The sequence below is a fragment of the Hyla sarda genome, chromosome 9 (genome assembly GCF_029499605.1).
Source record: "Hyla sarda isolate aHylSar1 chromosome 9, aHylSar1.hap1, whole genome shotgun sequence".
Classification (NCBI taxonomy): Eukaryota; Metazoa; Chordata; class Amphibia; order Anura; family Hylidae; genus Hyla; species Hyla sarda.
Window position 1 is genome coordinate 122,752,895 of NC_079197.1, and position 19,509 is coordinate 122,772,403.

Consider the following 19,509-nt stretch of genomic DNA (forward strand, 5'->3'; position numbering starts at 1 on the left):
AGGTGCAGCATGGAAGATCATGGGGGTCCCCAGCGGTGGGACCCCCACGATTAGGAATCTTATCCCCTATGCTTTGGATAGGGGATGAGATGTCTTAGCGCCGGAGTAACCCTTTAAAGATGCAGACAATTTAATTTTAGTGTTTTTGTCTTTTCTTCCTCGCCTTCTAAAATTTATTGTAACATAGAGAAAACAACTACTCTGTGGTGTAATAAAAGAGAGACAAGAATTCAATAAAATGCTGTGTAGCCGCTCACCTGAGGATGTTGTGTACCAACATACACAACAATGGTGAGCACATAAATGTATGGTGTCCGCAGCCGCCTGGCTAGAAATGGTAGATAGGAGGATGACTTTAACAGGAACGCCGGTTCCACGGGGAGCAGGACACAAACAGCAGAGGTACGATAAAATTTCCTACCCTTATTTTTATTGTACCTCTCTGTTTGTGTCCTGCGCCACGTCTAACCGGCGTTCCTATTGAAGCCATCCTCCTATCTTCTAAAATGTATAACTCTTTTATATTTCCATTCCCAGACCCATATGAGGCCTGTTTTTTTGCTTGACCAGTTGTACTTTGTAAGGACATCACTCATTTTATCCCCCAATTTTTTTTTTTGTGTAAGGCAATTTAAAAGAAAATCATAATTTAGCAAATTTGGTTTTTTTTGTTTTCACGCTGTACACTTTACCGCAAAAAAATACACTTTTTCTGTAATCTCTGGGTTAATACGATTAAAATGATTCCCATGGTTAAGTACATTTCTATTATTGTACTGCTTTTAAAAAATCTCAAACTTTTTTATTTTTTTTACAAAATCAGCATGTTTAAAATTGCCCTATTTTGACCACCTCTAACTTTCTCATTTTACCGTATTCAGGGATCTGTGAGGGCTAATTTTTTGCACCATGATATGTAGTTTGTTTTGGTACCAGATTTGCACATATGTTACTTTTTGATCGCTTTTTATTAATTTTTTTTGCACTTTGATGTGACAAAAAAGCAGACATTTTTGACTTTTTTTATTTTACGTTAACGCTGTTCGCGGTAGGGGATCATTAACATTATATTTATATAGTTCGGACATTTACACACGCAACTATACCAAATATGTTTGTTATGTATGTTTTTTTTTTTTTTTTTTTTACTCTTTTATGTATTAATATGGGGAAAAAGGGTGATTTCAAACTTTATTGGGGGAGGGGATTTTTCACATACTTTTTTACTTTTTACATTTATTTTACACTTTTTCAGTCCCCATAGGGCACTATTTATAGCAATCATTAGATTGCTAATACTGTTCAGTGCTATGCATAGGTCATGGCACTGATCAGTATTATCGGTGATCTTCTGCTCTGGTCTGCCAGAAGGCAGATCAGTGCAGATGACCCTGGGAGATGGACGGAGGCAGGTGACTGGACCTCCGTCCGCCATCTTGGCTGATCTGATCCCCGCGGCAGTGCCGCGGGCGATCAGATCAGCCATCATAAGTGCCGCACTGCCGCAGATGCCGTGATCTGTATTGATCACGGCACCTGAGGGGTTAATGGCAGATATCAGCACTGCTGACAGCCGATGAGACCCGCCGGGAATGAAGCGAAGCGCATAAGAGGCGCTATGCAGCGCCGTACATTTACAACTCATGTCCTTAAGGGGTTAAACTGGTTCCTGCTACCTAAATCACAGATGGCATAAAATAAGTACAGGCTTCTTTACAATGTATTATGATCTCCTCTGGAATGCTGTGGAGTACAAAGCTAAGGAGACTGCCCCTTCTATTTCATCTACTCTACAACATTACGTTTTGGGCATACAGCTTCCGGATCCACCGCTAGATCCCATTCATTTAAATGAGCCAGCCGGAGTCAGATTGTGATGCCGGTTGGCTCATTTTTGCACCATATCAGTTTTATTGCCGGACTAAAAATTGCGGGATACCACAGTTTTCAGTCCGACATCAAAACTGGATATGGTGCAAAAATGAGCCAACGGAAGCCACAATCTGACTCCAGCCAGCTCATTTAACTGAATGGGATGTGGTGCTGGTCCAGCAGCCTTATACACAAAAAGCAGTGTGAATGCTCCCTTAAAGGGAATCTGTCAGCTTTCGATAATGCTCAGAGCTGAAGAGTCTGTCAGAAAGGAAGGGCTGAGCCTCCTCCCTCCCCTACTCCTCTCTCCCTTGTTTTACATCCACGGCTTGGTTCTTAAAGATGAGCTCTGTACATCAATCAAGGCAGGTATTCTTTGTTTTTCATAGGTCAGCCCCTTTAAATAGAACCTGTCATAACTTTTATGCAACCTGAACTGCAAGTTATGATCCGGTTGGTCTCCAGTGATTTCCCCATGTCCACCAACCTTATTTACTATATCTTTCCTGTTTGTGTATTAAAGGAGTAGTCCAGTGGTGAACCCAGTGGTGAACAACTTATCCCCTATCCTAAGGATAGGGGATAAGTTTGAGATTGCGGGGGGTCCGACCGCTGGGGCCCCCTGCGATCTCCTGTACGGAGCCCCGACAGCCTGCGGGAAGGGGGCGTGTCGACATCCGCATGAAGCGGCGGCAGACACGCCCCCTCAATACAACTCTATGGCAGAGCCGAAGCGCTGCCTTCAGCAATCTCTGGCTCTGCCATAAAGATGTATTGAGGGGGCATGTCGGCCACCGCTTGGTGCGGTGGTCGACACCCACTATCTGGCCGGAGAGCCTGGCCCCCGTACAGAGAGATAGCTGGGGGCCCCAGTGGTCGGACACCACAACCCCCCCCCCCCCCCGCAATCTCAAACTTATCCCCTATCCTTAGGATAGGGGATACGTTTTTCACCACTGGACTACCCCTTTAAGAGAGATTTATCAATGAATTCCAGTGAGACAGAGAGAAGCCACCAGGGACTAGCACAATGATTCCTGGTTCAGGCAGCATGGAAGTTTACAGGTTCCCCTAGAATCCATGAACATGTTCTAAGGTTTCTTAAAAGAAAAAAGTATTGACTTATAAGATTTCTATCTCTAAGGGTACGTTCACACAATCCTCAGCGTGTATTATGCTGCGGATCCGCCGCTAAAGGACCGCTGTATGCTGCCTTTACAGGTGCCTGCTTGAAGCGGCAATACACCATCACGAGCAGACACACTGCGATGTGCGAGTCACTGCACTCTTGTGCAGTATACTCGCACATCGCGGCTGCTCTCGGCCTAGCTCAGGGAGTAGGGAGAGTGGCTGTGATGTGTGCGAGTACACTGCGCATGCGCGGCAAGTCGCATATTGCAGCAATATCTGCTCGTAGCGGTGCATTGCTGCTCAGAGCAAGCACATCTAAAGGCACCCTGTAGAGATCCGTCAGCGGCGGATATGCAGCGTATAATACACTGTGGATCCGCTCGTGTGACTGTACCCTAATAGTTTTCATGACAGAATAGAAACAAAGTTGGTTGATTTGAATTAAATGTTAATGTTTTCATTTTAATTACTTAAAGGGGTACTCCAGTGAAAACCTTTTTTCTTTAAAATCAACTGGTGGCAGAAAGTTAAACATATTTGTAAATATAAACATAACAAGTATAGAGGGACTCGGCACCACCTGCTAGTAGCACAAGAGGATAATGATCTATACTCGGTATACTGTGTCTTCATTTGCAACTGCTGGAGGGATTTCAGTGGTGCTCTACGTGTGCAATAAAGTCCATTCAAAGCATGTGCATATGAGATATAGAGAAGGAAACGGAGCAACTCACCACACCGACCCAGGTATTCTTTGCAATGCGTTTGATTCCTGCAAATTTGATCTTGTCAGGATTGCCATTGTGCTGTTTGCGCATGTGGTCGAAAAGACGGGGTGCCCCTATACCTGTGGCTATTGATTTTAGGTGTTCCCTTACTCTATGGTAGAGGGGTCGAATAGTTTTCCCTATGTAGTATCGTCCACATGCGCAAATCAGACAATAGACTACGTAGCTTGTCTTACAGGAGATGAAATGTCTCAATTGGATGTCACATCCTCCTAACTTAATTGTGTTACATTTCAAACAATTTTTGCATTGTTTACAAGAGCCACAAGCGAAGTTTCTTAATGGGCAAGAATCTGTCAAGCAATTTGTTTTGGATTTCATATTTTTTCTTTTTTTATTGTAAAAATCTTGAATAGTTATGTTTTTACGGTGTGTAACTATTGGATTTGATTCTGTTAGGGTTTTTAAATCTTCGTCTTGCTGCACTATGTACCAATGTTTGTGAATTGCTTTCTTAATAATTTCATTCATGTTGGTGTTTTTGAATGTGAATGTGAACCTTTTATTGTTGTTTTTGTTTTTTTGTGATTTTAGTAAAGTATTTCTAGGGATTCTTTCTACCGCCTGTCTGGCATCTGTTAATACTTTAGCAGGGTAACCCCTTCTTAAAAGTCTGTCTTCCAGGGCGTCTGCTTGTTCCTTATATTTTTCAGCATTATTATTAATTCTCTTCAGTCTGATAAACTGACTTTTTGGGATCCCATTTTTTATGTGGGTGGGATGGGAGGAGGCATAGTGGAGAATTGAATTTCTGGATGGGGGGTTTTTAAACCCTGATGTGATAATGCAATTGTCTATGATGTCAATTTGCACATCCAGAAATTCAAGGGAGCTATTCCCAAAAGTGAAAGTAAATGTCATGTTCATGTCATTCTCATGATTTAGATAATGAACAAAATCTCCAAACTGTGCCTCTGTCCCATCCCACACTACAAAAATATCTCTAAAGGAGAAAAAGCGGCCCTAAACATGCTAGCTGTAAGGGAGGACATTGTTCTGAACTGAGCTGACAAAGGGGGCTCTGTTGTCCTATGGTATAAAAAGGATTATGATTCTGAAGCTGAGTTACAGCTCGGAAACTTAACCGTCTATGATAAGTTAAAAAGCGATCCCACCCGAATAATAATGGAAAACTTACGCTCATTATTTCATAAATTTGTTAACCTCAATATAATCACAGAAAAAACAGCAGAGAAACTATTACCAGAAACTCCAACTAACCCTACTTGGGTATCCTACCCAAAACACATTAAGCCATAACACCTCCCCCTGGCCAACCCATTCTAGCCGGAATAGGGTCCCCTACATCTTTTCTTTCAGGGTATATAGACTGGCTCATTGCACCACTCCTTCCACACATACCATCCTACCTGAAGGATACTGGTGAACTTATATCAGTCCTCGACTCCTTCCATTGCAGAACACCTACACTTTGGCATCGATTGACGTTGAGAGCTTGTACACCCGCATTCTACAGAATGCGGGTGTACAAGCTCTCCGTCAGTTCCTGACAATTTCGGACAAGTCCCAAACACTTATCGATTTTGTTACAGAATCTACTACATTTACTTTAAGTAATAATTGTTTTAAGTACAAGGACCAGTGGTTCAAATAAAGGCTTGGGACGGCCATGGGCATGCCCATCTTGTGCTCATTCGCAAACATATACCTTGCCATCTTGGAGGCAAGGTATGTGTTTTCCGTTAGCAACCCTTATATTAAGTTTATCAAACTTTTTTTTAAGCTTTGTTGACGACATTATTGTAGTGTGGGATGGGACAGAGGCACAGTTTGGAGATTTTGTTCATTATCTAAATCATGAGAATGACATGAACATGACATTTACTTTCACTTTTGGGAATAGCTCCCTCGAATTTCTGGATGTGCAAATTGACATCATAGACAATTGTATTATCACATCAGGGTTTAGAAAACCCACATCCAGAAATTCAATTCTCCACTATGCCTCCTCCTATCCCACCCACATAAAAAATGGGATCCCAAAAAGTCAGTTTATCAGACTGAAGAGAATTAATAATAATGCTGAAAAATATAAGGAACAAGCAGAAGCCCTGGAAGACAGACTTTTAAGAAGGGGTTATCCCAGCTAAAGTATTAACAGATGCTAGACAGGCGGTAGAAAAAATCCCTAGAAATACTTTACTAAAATCACAAAAAAACAAAAACAACAATAAAAGGTTCATATTCACATTCAAAAACACCAACATGAACGAAATTATTAAGAAAGCAATTCACAAACATTGGTACATAGTGCAGCAAGACGAAGATTTAAAAACCCTAACAGAATCAAATCCAATAGTTACACACCGTAAAAACATAACTTTTCAGGATTTTTACAATAAAAAAAGAAAAAATATGATATCCAAAACAAATTGGTTGACAGATTCTCGCCCATTAGGAAACTTCGCTTGCGGCTCTTGTAAACAATGCAAAAATTGTTTGAAATGTAACACAATTAAGTTAGGAGGATGTGACATCCAATTGAGCCATTTCATCTCCTGTAAGACAAGCTACGTAGTCTATTGTCTGATTTACGCATGTGGACGATACTACGTAGAGAAAACTATTCGACCCCTCTACCATAGAGTAAGGGAACACCTAAAATCAATAGCCACAGGTATAGGGGCACCCCATCTTTTCGCCCACATGCGCAAACAGCACAATGGCAATCCTGACGAGATCAAATTGCAGGAATCGAATGCATTGAAAATGCCCCCAGAGGAGTTGATAAGCACCAACAGCTCCTGAGAAGAGAAGCCAGATGGATCATCCGAACGGATGCCACGGCCCCTCTAGGACTCAATGAAAAACAGGAGTATGGTGCTCTATTATGAGAATATTGTGCTATGAATACTAGTTTCATACAAGAGGAAGTTGCTTTTAACTATGCACAAATTGTTTTGTAATGTATTAACATATTAAAGTAAGGAACCAATGACCTGCGGTTTACCTGCAGCGTCAGGAGTCATCACTTGTTTTAAAAGCACTCCCCTTCCTGTGACCTCACTATCCTGGTCTGACGAAGCGCTTCAGCACCAAACGGCCCCTCACCGAGAGGATACCCCTGCGTCCTTTTTTCACTCTCCCCTGCTTGTCTTCATTGGTGATAATCCTGGAATAAATTTTCACCTGCAAAGAATACCTGGGTCGGTGTGGTGAGTTGCTCCATTTCTCTATATCTCCTATTCACATATTTGTAAATTACTTCTATTAGAAAATCTTAATACTTTCTGTACTTATTAGCTGCTGAATACTACAGAAGAAATTCTTTTCTTTTTGGAATGCTCTCTGATGACATCACGAGCACAGTTCTCTCTGCTGACGTTATTATAATAATAATAACACTTTATTTATTGTTGTCCTTAGTGGGATTTGAACCCAAGTCCCCAGCACTGCAAGGCAGCATGGTTGCTAAAATGGACAGAGATGTCAGCCGAGAGCACTGTGCTCGTGATGTCATCAGTGTTCCAAAAAGAAAGGAATTTCCTCTGTAGCATTCAGCAGCTAATAAGTACTGGAAGGATTAAGATTTTTTTTATAGAAGTAATTTACAAATATGTTTAACTTTCTGCCACCAGTTGATTTAAAAGAAAAAAGGTTTTCACCGGAGTACCCCTTTAAATTGCTAAACTGCATTCCTTCAATATAAATGCTATTCACCCTTTTTCAATGTGGGTTTTTTACCATTCATTTTGGCTGAGATAACCCAAGCCTCAACAGTAGAGTAGGTGAACTTAACAGATAACATTATATTTAACAGAACAAACATCGCTTATTTTTATGCCAGTAGGGGGCATCACAAAAATGACAAACTTTTTCTTAATGTAAAACAATTGCTTATAGTTTATAATTGCCTCTGACCAAGAAATTGCTAAATATTGTAATGGGACTTATGTAAGAACTAAATTAAAGCCATATTAAAATCTTCAAATGACCTTTACTACTTTCAGATCACACAACTCTAAATACGAAAGGTGCAGTACAATTTCAACATTTCAAGAATTAACGGGCCACTTTTTATATTTTTATATCTATTAATATATATTTTTTCACCGTGCTATACATCTTTTCTGTTGTACGTTCTTTTCACAACACATTTTTCCCACCAGTAATCTCTCCATAATAATCTACAGAGATAAATGTTATACCTGCAGGTGCTCTGAGACTAAATGAATTTGTTCAGGAGTAGACCTATCTTGAATCTTAATAATATAAAAGGTTGGGAGGCTGCACACTAAATAATCTAATTGGTTTGTGCAGTCTGTGCCGAGGTACTGAGTTACACTATACCCGTAGTGCCAAATAGGAGTAAAATATAAAGTAAAAGGATCAGACCTCAAGGCACAGATGGCCAATAAGGTACAAACATATGAAAAATATAATTGATAGTATATATATATATATATATATATATATATATATATATATATATATTGGGGATGATATGACAAGGATGAGAACTAGAGATGTAGCTGGTGAAATGTATGCTTTATTTGTAAAATATACAATATAAAATATGCAATAGTAAGATGTAACCAAGTTGCTGAGCAGGGCCCTTGCTACAGGGACGGTACACTGGATGGTATAGTAAAAAGCAATACGGGCATAGTAATAAATAACATATTTAGTATTTAAAATATTAGATTATAATTATAGTACATAAAATATAGTAGATAAAATAAAGTGAATATAATGCTGAAATATTAGATATAAAATTGCTACTCTATTACATTCAGACCTAGATATAAAAGTTACAGCGTTGATATTGTCTGAGATAGTATGTCCATATAAATCAATTGGTACCAAAAGTGTAGGATAGATTAGTTAATAATGCGTTCTCATAGTCGGCACGGGGGTACTGTGTAAGAGGGAGATGCATAGTCGGCCTCTTACACAGTACCCCCGTGCCGCCGGGGTATAGAGGTTGAATCCCAAGTGTGGATATGCGCATATATATGGCATCTTAGCAGCCCTGCTCAGACAGGACACAGTGGGCTCACATTTGGGAGTCTCCAGCACTGCCGAACACCTTTAATCCTATATAGGATCAATTTTAACATTACTGATTGCGCCAAACTAACCATCTGAACTTGTGACTTATATTATCCAGCATTCATAAGGATAAATTTATCCAGACTATCGCATTGCACTCACAGTAGCGCAGACTTTGTTTGTCCCATATACTTTACCAAATACATTGTTTTTTAACCATTTGATTCATGTAACCTATTTTGTGAGTTGTCAGAAGCAAATGCCCTGCCAAAGACCTCACCTTGGAGTTATTATATTATATCCAATAAATGTAATTTTATTTAGACACAACCTCTCTCTTCTTTCTCTAAATTCTACTTTTCACCTATAGCCTAGTAAGACTACTTCACTGTTTTCATTATTAGTCTATTTTATTGACACATTGGGTAAGTGTAACTGTTACGCCGAGCGCTCCGGGTCCCCGCTCCTCCCCGGAGCGCTCGCTACACTCTCGCTACTGCAGCGCTCCGGTCAGATCCACTGACCCGGTGCGCTGCGATACCGCCTCCAGCCGGGATGCGATTCGCGATGCGGGTGGCGCCCGCTCGCGATGCGCACCCCGGCTCCCGTACCTGACTCGCTCTCCGTCGGTCCTGTCCCGGCGCGCGCGGCCCCGCTCCCTAGGGCGCGCGCGCGCCGGGTCTCTGCGATTTAAAGGGCCACTGCGCCGCTGATTGGCGCAGTGGTTCTAATTAGTGTGTTCACCTGTGCACTCCCTATTTATACCTCACTTCCCCTGCACTCCCTCGCCGGATCTTGTTGCCATTGTGCCAGTGAAAGCGTTTCCTTGTATGTTCCTAGCCTGTGTTCCAGACCTCCTGCCGTTGCCCCTGACTACGATCCTTGCTGCCTGCCCCGACCTTCTGCTACGTCCGACCTTGCTTCTGTCTACTCCCTTGTACCGCGCCTATCTTCAGCAGTCAGAGAGGTTGAGCCGTTGCTAGTGGATACTAGTGTTGAGCGGCATAGGCCATATTCGAATTCGCGAATATTCGCGAATATATGGACGAATATTCGTCATATATTCGCGAATATTCGCATATTCGTTATATTCTAGTTTTATTTTCGCACATTCGAAAATTCGCGTATACGAAAATTATCATACGCGACAATTCGCATATGTGAAAATTAGCATATGCGAAACTTAACATATGCTAATTTTCACATATGCGAATTTTCGCACGCCAGTCTCACACAGTAGTATTACAGCCTTCTTTACACCACACAAGCTGGAAGCAGAGAGGGGTGATCACTGTGATATGTACTGTGAAGAAAAAAAAAACAAAAAAACGAATATTCGTAATTACGAATATATAGCGCTATATTCGCGAAATTCGCAAATTCGCGAATATGCGATATTCGCGAATAGTATTCGAATTGCGAATATTCGCGAGCAACACTAGTGGATACGACCTGGTCACTACCGCCGCAGCAAGACCATCCCGCTTTGCGGCGGGCTCTGGTGAAAACCAGTAGTGACTTAGAACCGGTCCACTAGCACGGTCCACGCCAATCCCTCTCTGGCACAGAGGATCCACCTCCTGCCAGCCGGCATCGTGACAGTAGATCCGGCCATGGATCCCGCTGAAGTTCCTCTGCCAGTTGTCGCCGACCTCACCACGGTGGTCGCCCAGCAGTCACAACAGATAGCGCAACAAGGCCACCAGCTGTCTCAACTGACCGTGATGCTACAGCAGCTACTACCACAGCTTCAGCAATCATCTCCTCCGCCAGCTCCTGCACCTCCTCCGCAGCGAGTGGCCGCTTCAGGCCTACGACTATCCTTGCCGGATAAATTTGATGGGGACTCTAAATTTTGCCGTGGCTTTCTTTCTCAATGTTCCCTGCACTTGGAGATGATGTCGGACCAGTTTCCTACTGAAAGGTCTAAGGTGGCTTTCGTAGTCAGCCTTCTGTCTGGAAAAGCTCTGTCATGGGCCACACCGCTCTGGGACCGCAATGACCCCGTCACTGCCTCTGTACACTCCTTCTTCTCGGAAATTCGAAGTGTCTTTGAGGAACCTGCCCGAGCCTCTTCTGCTGAGACTGCCCTGTTGAACCTGGTCCAGGGTAATTCTTCCGTTGGCGAGTACGCCGTACAATTCTGTACTCTTGCTTCAGAACTATCCTGGAATAATGAGGCCCTCTGCGCGACCTTTAAAAAAGGCCTATCCAGCAACATTAAAGATGTTCTGGCCGCACGAGAAATCCCTGCTAACCTACATGAACTCATTCATCTAGCCACTCGCATTGACATGCGTTTTTCCGAAAGGCGTCAGGAGCTCCGCCAGGATATGGACTTTGTTCGCACGAGGCGTTTTTTCTCCCCGGCTCCTCTCTCCTCTGGTCCCCTGCAATCCGTTCCTGTGCCTCCCGCCGTGGAGGCTATGCAGGTCGACCGGTCTCGGCTGACACCTCAAGAGAGGACACGACGCCGCATGGAGAATCTCTGCCTGTACTGTGCCGGTACCGAACACTTCCTGAAGGATTGTCCTATCCGTCCTCCCCGCCTGGAAAGACGTACGCTGACTCCGCACAAGGGTGAGACAGTCCTTGATGTCAACTCTGCTTCTCCACGTCTTACTGTGCCTGTGCGGATATCTGCCTCTACCTTCTCCTTCTCTACTATGGCCTTCTTGGATTCCGGATCTGCAGGAAATTTTATTTTGGCCTCTCTCGTCAACAGGTTCAACATCCCAGTGACCAGTCTCGCCAGACCCCTCTACATCAATTGTGTTAACAATGAAAGATTGGACTGTACCATACGTTTCCGCACGGAGCCCCTCCTAATGTGCATCGGACCTCATCACGAGAAAATTGAGTTTTTGGTCCTCCCCAATTGCACTTCCGAAATTCTCCTTGGACTACCCTGGCTTCAACACCATTCCCCAACCCTGGATTGGTCCACTGGGGAGATCAAGAGTTGGGGCCCCTCTTGTTTCAAGGACTGCCTTAAACCGGTTCCCAGTACTCCTTGCCGTGACTCTGTGGTTCCCCCTGTAACCGGTCTCCCTAAGCCCTATATGGACTTTGCGGATGTTTTTTGCAAAAAACAAGCTGAGACTCTACCTCCTCACAGGCCTTATGACTGTCCTATTGATCTCCTCCCGGGCACTACTCCACCCCGGGGCAGAATGTATCCTCTCTCTGCCCCAGAGACTCTTGCTATGTTTGAGTACATCCAGGAAAATTTAAAAAAGGGCTTTATCCGCAAATCCTCCTCTCCTGCCGGAGCCGGATTTTTCTTTGTTTCCAAAAAAGATGGCTCTCTACGTCCTTGCATTGACTACCGCGGTCTTAATAAAATCACGGTAAAGAACCGCTACCCCCTACCTCTCATCTCTGAACTCTTTGATCGCCTCCAAGGTGCCCACATCTTTACCAAACTGGACTTAAGAGGTGCTTATAATCTCATCCGCATCAGAGAGGGGGATGAATGGAAAACGGCATTTAACACTAGAGATGGACACTTTGAGTATCTGGTCATGCCCTTTGGCCTGTGCAACGCCCCTGCCGTCTTCCAAGACTTTGTTAATGAAATTTTTTGTGATCTCTTATATTCCTGTGTTGTTGTATATCTGGACGATATCCTGATTTTTTCTGCCAATCTAGAAGAACACCGCCAGCATGTCCGCATGGTTCTTCAGAGACTTCGTGACAATCAACTTTATGCCAAAATGGAGAAATGTCTGTTTGAATGTCAATCTCTTCCTTTCCTAGGATACTTGGTCTCTGGCCAGGGACTACAAATGGATCCAGACAAACTCTCTGCCGTCTTAGATTGGCCACGCCCCTCCGGACTCCGTGCTATCCAACGTTTTTTGGGGTTCGCCAATTATTACAGACAATTTATTCCACATTTTTCCACCATTGTGGCTCCTATCGTGGCTTTAACCAAAAAGAATGCCAATCCTAAGTCATGGCCTCCTCAAGCGGAAGACGCCTTTAAACAGCTCAAGTCTGCCTTTTCTTCGGCTCCCGTGCTCTCCAGACCTGACCCATCTAAACCCTTCCTATTGGAGGTTGATGCCTCCTCAGTAGGAGCTGGAGCGGTCCTTCTACAAAAAAATTCTTCCGGGCATGCTGTTACTTGTGTTTTTTTTTCTAGGACCTTCTCTCCGGCGGAGAGGAACTACTCCATCGGGGATCGAGAGCTTCTAGCCATTAAATTAGCACTTGAGGAATGGAGGCATCTGCAGGAGGGATCAAGATTTCCAGTTATTATTTACACCGATCACAAGAACCTCTCCTTTCTCCAGTCTGCCCAACGGCTGAATCCTCGCCAGGCCAGGTGGTCTCTGTTCTTTGCCCGATTTAATTTTGAAATTCACTTTCGGCCTGCCGATAAGAACATTAGGGCCGATGCTCTCTCTCGTTCCTCGGATGCCTCGGAAGTAGAGCTCTCTCCGCAACACATCATTCCTCCTGACTGCCTGATCTCCACTTCTCCAGCCTCCATCAGGCAAACTCCTCCAGGGAAGACCTTCGTCTCTCCACGCCAACGCCTCGGAATCCTCAAATGGGGTCACTCCTCCCATCTCGCAGGTCATGCGGGCATCAAGAAATCCGTGCAACTCATCTCTCGTTTCTATTGGTGGCCGACCCTGGAGACGGATGTTGTGGATTTTGTGCGAGCCTGCACTATCTGTGCCCGGGATAAGACTCCTCGCCAGAAGCCCGCTGGTCTTCTTCATCCTCTGCCTGTCCCCGAACAGCCTTGGTCTCTGATTGGTATGGACTTTATTACAGACTTACCCCCATCCCGTGGCAACACTGTTGTTTGGGTGGTCGTTGATCGATTCTCCAAGATGGCACATTTCATCCCTCTTCCTGGTCTTCCTTCAGCGCCTCAGTTGGCAAAACAATTTTTTGTACACATTTTTCGTCTTCACGGGTTGCCCACGCAGATCGTCTCGGATAGAGGCGTCCAATTCGTGTCAAAATTCTGGAGGGCTCTCTGTAAACAACTCAAGATTAAATTAAACTTTTCTTCTGCATATCATCCTCAATCCAATGGGCAAGTAGAAAGAATTAACCAGGTCCTGGGTGATTATTTACGGCATTTTGTTTCCTCCCGCCAGGATGACTGGGCAGATCTTCTACCATGGGCCGAATTCTCGTATAACTTCAGAGTCTCTGAATCTTCCTCCAAATCCCCATTTTTCGTGGTGTACGGCCGTCACCCTCTTCCCCCCCTCCCTACTCACTTGCCCTCTGGTTTGCCCGCTGTGGATGAAATATCTCGTGATCTTTCCACCATATGGAAAGAGACCCAAAATTCTCTCTTACAGGCTTCATCACGCATGAAGAAGTTTGCTGATAAGAAAAGAAGAGCTCCCCCCATTTTTTCTCCCGGAGACAAGGTATGGCTCTCCGCTAAATATGTCCGCTTCCGTGTCCCTAGCTACAAATTGGGACCACGCTATCTTGGTCCTTTCAAAATTTTGTGCCAGATTAATCCTGTCTCTTACAAACTTCTTCCTCCTTCTCTTCGTATTCCTAATGCCTTTCACGTTTCTCTTCTTAAACCACTCATCATCAATCGTTTCTCTCCCAAACTTGTTTCTCCCACTCCTGTTGCCGGCTCCTCGGACATCTTCTCCGTAAAGGAGATACTGGCCTCCAAGAAGGTCAGAGGGAAAACTTTTTTTTTAGTCGATTGGGAGGGTTGTGGTCCTGAAGAGAGATCCTGGGAACCTGAGGACAATATCCTAGACAAAAGTCTGCTCCTCAGGTTCTCAGGCTCTAAGAAGAGGGGGAGACCCAAGGGGGGGGTACTGTTACGCCGAGCGCTCCGGGTCCCCGCTCCTCCCCGGAGCGCTCGCTACACTCTCGCTACTGCAGCGCTCCGGTCAGATCCACTGACCCGGTGCGCTGCGATACCGCCTCCAGCCGGGATGCGATTCGCGATGCGGGTGGCGCCCGCTCGCGATGAGCACCCCGGCTCCCGTACCTGACTCGCTCTCCGTCGGTCCTGTCCCGGCGCGCGCGGCCCCGCTCCCTAGGGCGCGCGCGCGCCGGGCCTCTGCGATTTAAAGGGCCACTGCGCCGCTGATTGGCGCAGTGGTTCTAATTAGTGTGTTCACCTGTGCACTCCCTATTTATACCTCACTTCCCCTGCACTCCCTCGCCGGATCTTGTTGCCATTGTGCCAGTGAAAGCGTTTCCTTGTATGTTCCTAGCCTGTGTTCCAGACCTCCTGCCGTTGCCCCTGACTACGATCCTTGCTGCCTGCCCCGACCTTCTGCTACGTCCGACCTTGCTTCTGTCTACTCCCTTGTACCGCGCCTATCTTCAGCAGTCAGAGAGGTTGAGCCGTTGCTAGTGGATACGACCTGGTCACTACCGCCGCAGCAAGACCATCCCGCTTTGCGGCGGGCTCTGGTGAAAACCAGTAGTGACTTAGAACCGGTCCACTAGCACGGTCCACGCCAATCCCTCTCTGGCACAGAGGATCCACCTCCTGCCAGCCGGCATCGTGACAGTAACGCAGTATCCTCAGCTTAGTTTCTTCTCCTTTCTGTTTTATGTAGAGCTCCCACAAAGTCTATTTTGGCATTACACATGAAAATGACCAATAATTAAATACATAAAATGTGTTATTATTATACAAATTATTATCGTGATATCTGCCGTTACACAGTGCTCCATGCATTTGGAGCTCATGTCTGAACTGTTTCCGACAGAACGTGCTACGGTGGCGGTTTTTATTAGCCTACTGTCCGGAAAAGCCCTGGCTACACCCCTTTGGGACCGTGGTGATCTGGTAGCTTCCAACTCGATGACTTTTCTGGCAGAGTTTTGCTGTGTCTTTGAGGAACCCGCACGTGCCTTTTCTGCTGAGACAGCTTTACTGAACCTATGTCAAGGGAATTCTTCTGTTGGTGACTACGCGGTTTAATTCCGCACTCTAGCCTCAGAACTAGCATGGAATGATGACGTCTTGTGTGCTACATTCAAAAAAGGACTGTCTAGCAGGATTAAAGATTCCCTGGCTGCACGTGATCCTCCTTCTTCTCTGACTGAACTTATCCACCTGGCCACACATATTGATGTGTGTTTTGCTGAGAGGCAGGAAGAACTGTGCTTAGATAGGGAACCAGCTCGAACACAGAGATATCCTCGCCTGGCACCCATGTTTCAACGTCCACCTCTACAGTTTCCTGCGCCTTTTGCCAAGGAGGCTATGCAAGTGGATCGTTACCATCTTACGCAACAGTAGAGATCCCGACGACACAGTGAGAATTTGTGTTTGTATTGTGCTAGCCCGGAACACTTCCTCAAAGATTGTTCTGTTCATCCACAGTATCCGGGAAAACGCTTGCACCTAGGGCACGTAGGAGAGGGCTCCCTAGGTGTGAATATCACCACTCCTCTCTTGACCATTTGTGTACAAGTCTTCGCTTCTGCTAAGTCTTCCTTCACCGCGACTGCATATTTGGATTCTGGATCTGCAGGTGACTTCATTGGTGCCTCCCAGGTCCATAAACACCGTCTTCCAGTGTCTCGTCTTTGCCAAGCCCTTCTACATCTCTTCTGTTAATGGACAAAATCTGAACTGAAAGGTGCAATTTTGCACGGAACCCATCATCATGCAAGTAGGAAAAAATTTAGTTCTATGTGCTACCGCATTGTACTTTGGAGCTTCTCCTTGGTCTTCCTTGGCTTCAACCTCATTCTCCACAACTTGACTGGAAATCTGGTGAAATAACTTGTTAGGGACAATATTTCCAATCTGTGCCACTCAGATATATATATAAGTCTTGAATTGGGGACCGTCTTCCTTTCCAGTTGGTTACCTTAGAAGACGGAACACTCCACGACAGAAGCCTGCAAGTTCCCCACAGCCTTTGCCCATTCCAGAAACCCCCTGGTCTCATGTAGTGGGGAACTCTCTGAATTCCAAAGTAGAGGGGGAGACCAAAGGGGTGGGGGGGGGGGGGGTACTGTAACACCTGCACTCCGGCTGGACACACCAGCCATGAGAGCTCTCTGCTTATGTTACCGCTGCCGGCGGGGCTGGGATTCGCATCCTGGGATGTGCCTGCATGCAAATCCCAGCCAGTTACTCACCTCCCTCATCTTCCGCCTCTCCATGTCCTCGCAGTACCGGTGTGTGTGCCCCCGCCTCCTAGGGCACGTACGCCAGAGCTCTTTTCTTAAAGGGCCAGTGCTCATTTAATCAAGTGTCTACACCTCCACCCTGTCCTTAAATATCTGCTCCTCCCTTGGTTCTCTGCCAGCTGTTTGGTTACCTTGTGTCATATTGAAAGTCTGTGTCCCTGTTACCGTGTACCTGTTCCTTGCTACCTTACCTCCCCGGCACCAGTGTTACCTGCCCTGACCTACTGCCATCATGCCACGTCCTGCCTGTCTCCTTCTGTGCCATGCCACCTCCCAGCTACCTGTGTGGACGAGTTGTGAAAACCAGCAGCATTTTGGACTCTGCTCCCTGGCATGGCTTACATCATCATCCACACAGGCCCAGAGGATCCACCACATGCCATGACCCGTTGCATAGAGCATTGTAACTCTGTGACCAGGCCGGTTGTGCTGCAAGAGGCAGTGCCCGTGCCAACCTGCACACTTCTATTCTCTAACACTATTTGGATATTATCTGCTCCATGATAATATATGGAAGAAAGGGAGCCAGCATTATATTTATGTGGTGTATTGCAAACATCTTAAAGGGTTTTTAAACAATAACAACATTCTCTAGCACTATGGGCATGTGCTTTTAAGGAAATCTGTCATCAGTGTCACTTGCACTAACCTGTCAGGTAGTGCAGGTGACACTGATGACAACCATACTCACCTGTCCCATTCCGTGCTCCAGTTCACCCGCTATCTTCTTCAGTATCTTCCATTCCAGGGCTGACTTGGAGCATGGGCTGAGCTTCATGACGTCACTGCTCCTGCTTCTCTGCTGGGTCTTGCTGCTAGTGAACAGCAACGTTTATGTCAAGAAGCTCCGTCCAAGCTCTAAGGTGGCCCTGGAACTGAAGATACCAAAGAATATAGCATAAGAACCGGAGCACAGAACGGGATCAGGTAAGTATCGTTGTCATCAGTGTCACCTACACTAACTGTCTGTATGGTTTAGTGCAGATGAAACTGATGACAGTTTTTCTTTAAATCCTTGATATACATTGTAAAACAGTAGTACATCAAAAGAAGGAGCAAAAACATCAAATAACACATGTGTTAGGGATATCACAAATCCTTTTATAGTCAGTATAATTTCAATAAACCTTAGACAAATCAATGATACAAGTGAATATAAAAAAATAATTGTAATATATTTACCAGAGAAAAATGCTGTTTTCCTCTTATTAAGCTACTATCCTCTCTACCCTGCTAAACTTTCATTCACTTTGAAATAAACAAGACAGCTCAATTCCATCCTGTGCTTACATGACAGGTTGACAACTCACTGAGAGATCATATTACATGCTGTCTATACAAGATAGGAGAGGGAGTGTGTTCAGAGAGAGGCAACGGCATACACACAGAGACAGCAAAGTGACTACATAAGCTAACTTTAAGTGTTATCTTTCATACCAAGGCTTGATTCGAAGCTTAGTCTCTTCATTACTGCTCTATAATACCTTCCGGTTCTTAGGGTGTACTATAAAGACACAGAAGAACAGGATCCCCTGTTCTGTGTGTGTGCAGTGTTTGAGGGCCATCAAAGAAGCTGAACTCTACCCACTAGCAAAGGGTCAACTGAAAAGTAGCCAAAGCCTGCAGAGTAGAAATGCTATGTAGAAGTTACATAACTAAATATAGTGTTACTCCTCATGAACACATAAGGTAGCTTATCCTGTTACCTAACATCGGGTACTCTTTATCCATGGTACTTCAGACATTTCTAAGATGCAATGATTAAGGACATTCAGGAGCATCATTAGCACTGGGCATCTTGGAAGCCAGCCTTGGATTGTCATTCTGATTCCGCTGACCTCCAGGCAGCTGCTATCTTTTACTACATCTGCATAATCTAGACGCAGATGCAGTGAAATGGAATGACAGAGTGGGAACACTCAATTCCCTGCTCTACCATCTAACCTGACTCATTGCTAAAGTGATTTGCACAATCAGGTAGGGTGATTGTTCGAAGTATGGGTCCATATTATTAACCTTTGCTGCTGTATGGGGCCTTTGCTGAGGCAAAATATTCTACTTCAAGTACTGTAATCTGTGAAAAAAGGCATTATCACGTACAAGACTTAGGCCCCATTCACATAACATTCCCACCCCAGGTATAAATTGAAATAAAATTATTCAAGTGTACATTAGTAACATAGTTCATAAGGTAGAAAAAAGATCAGAGTCCATCAAGTTCAACCTATAACCCTAATGAGTCCCTACTGAGTTGATCCAGAGGGGAAAAAAAAACTAATACTAGAGGTAAAAATTCCTTCCCGACTCCAAATATGGCAGTCAGAATAAATCCCTGGATCAACATTCTGTCCCTATAAATCCAGTATCCAGTGGCGTTGTGACCGGGGTGCGGGGGGTGCGGACCGCACCAGGTGACACCAGGCTGATGGGGTGACACCACTCTGCCAGCCCCCCCCCTCTGTCCTCAGCTCAGTTACCGCTGACAGCACCCCCCCCCGATCCTCAGTTACCGCTGACAGCACCCCCCCCCGGTCCTCAGTTA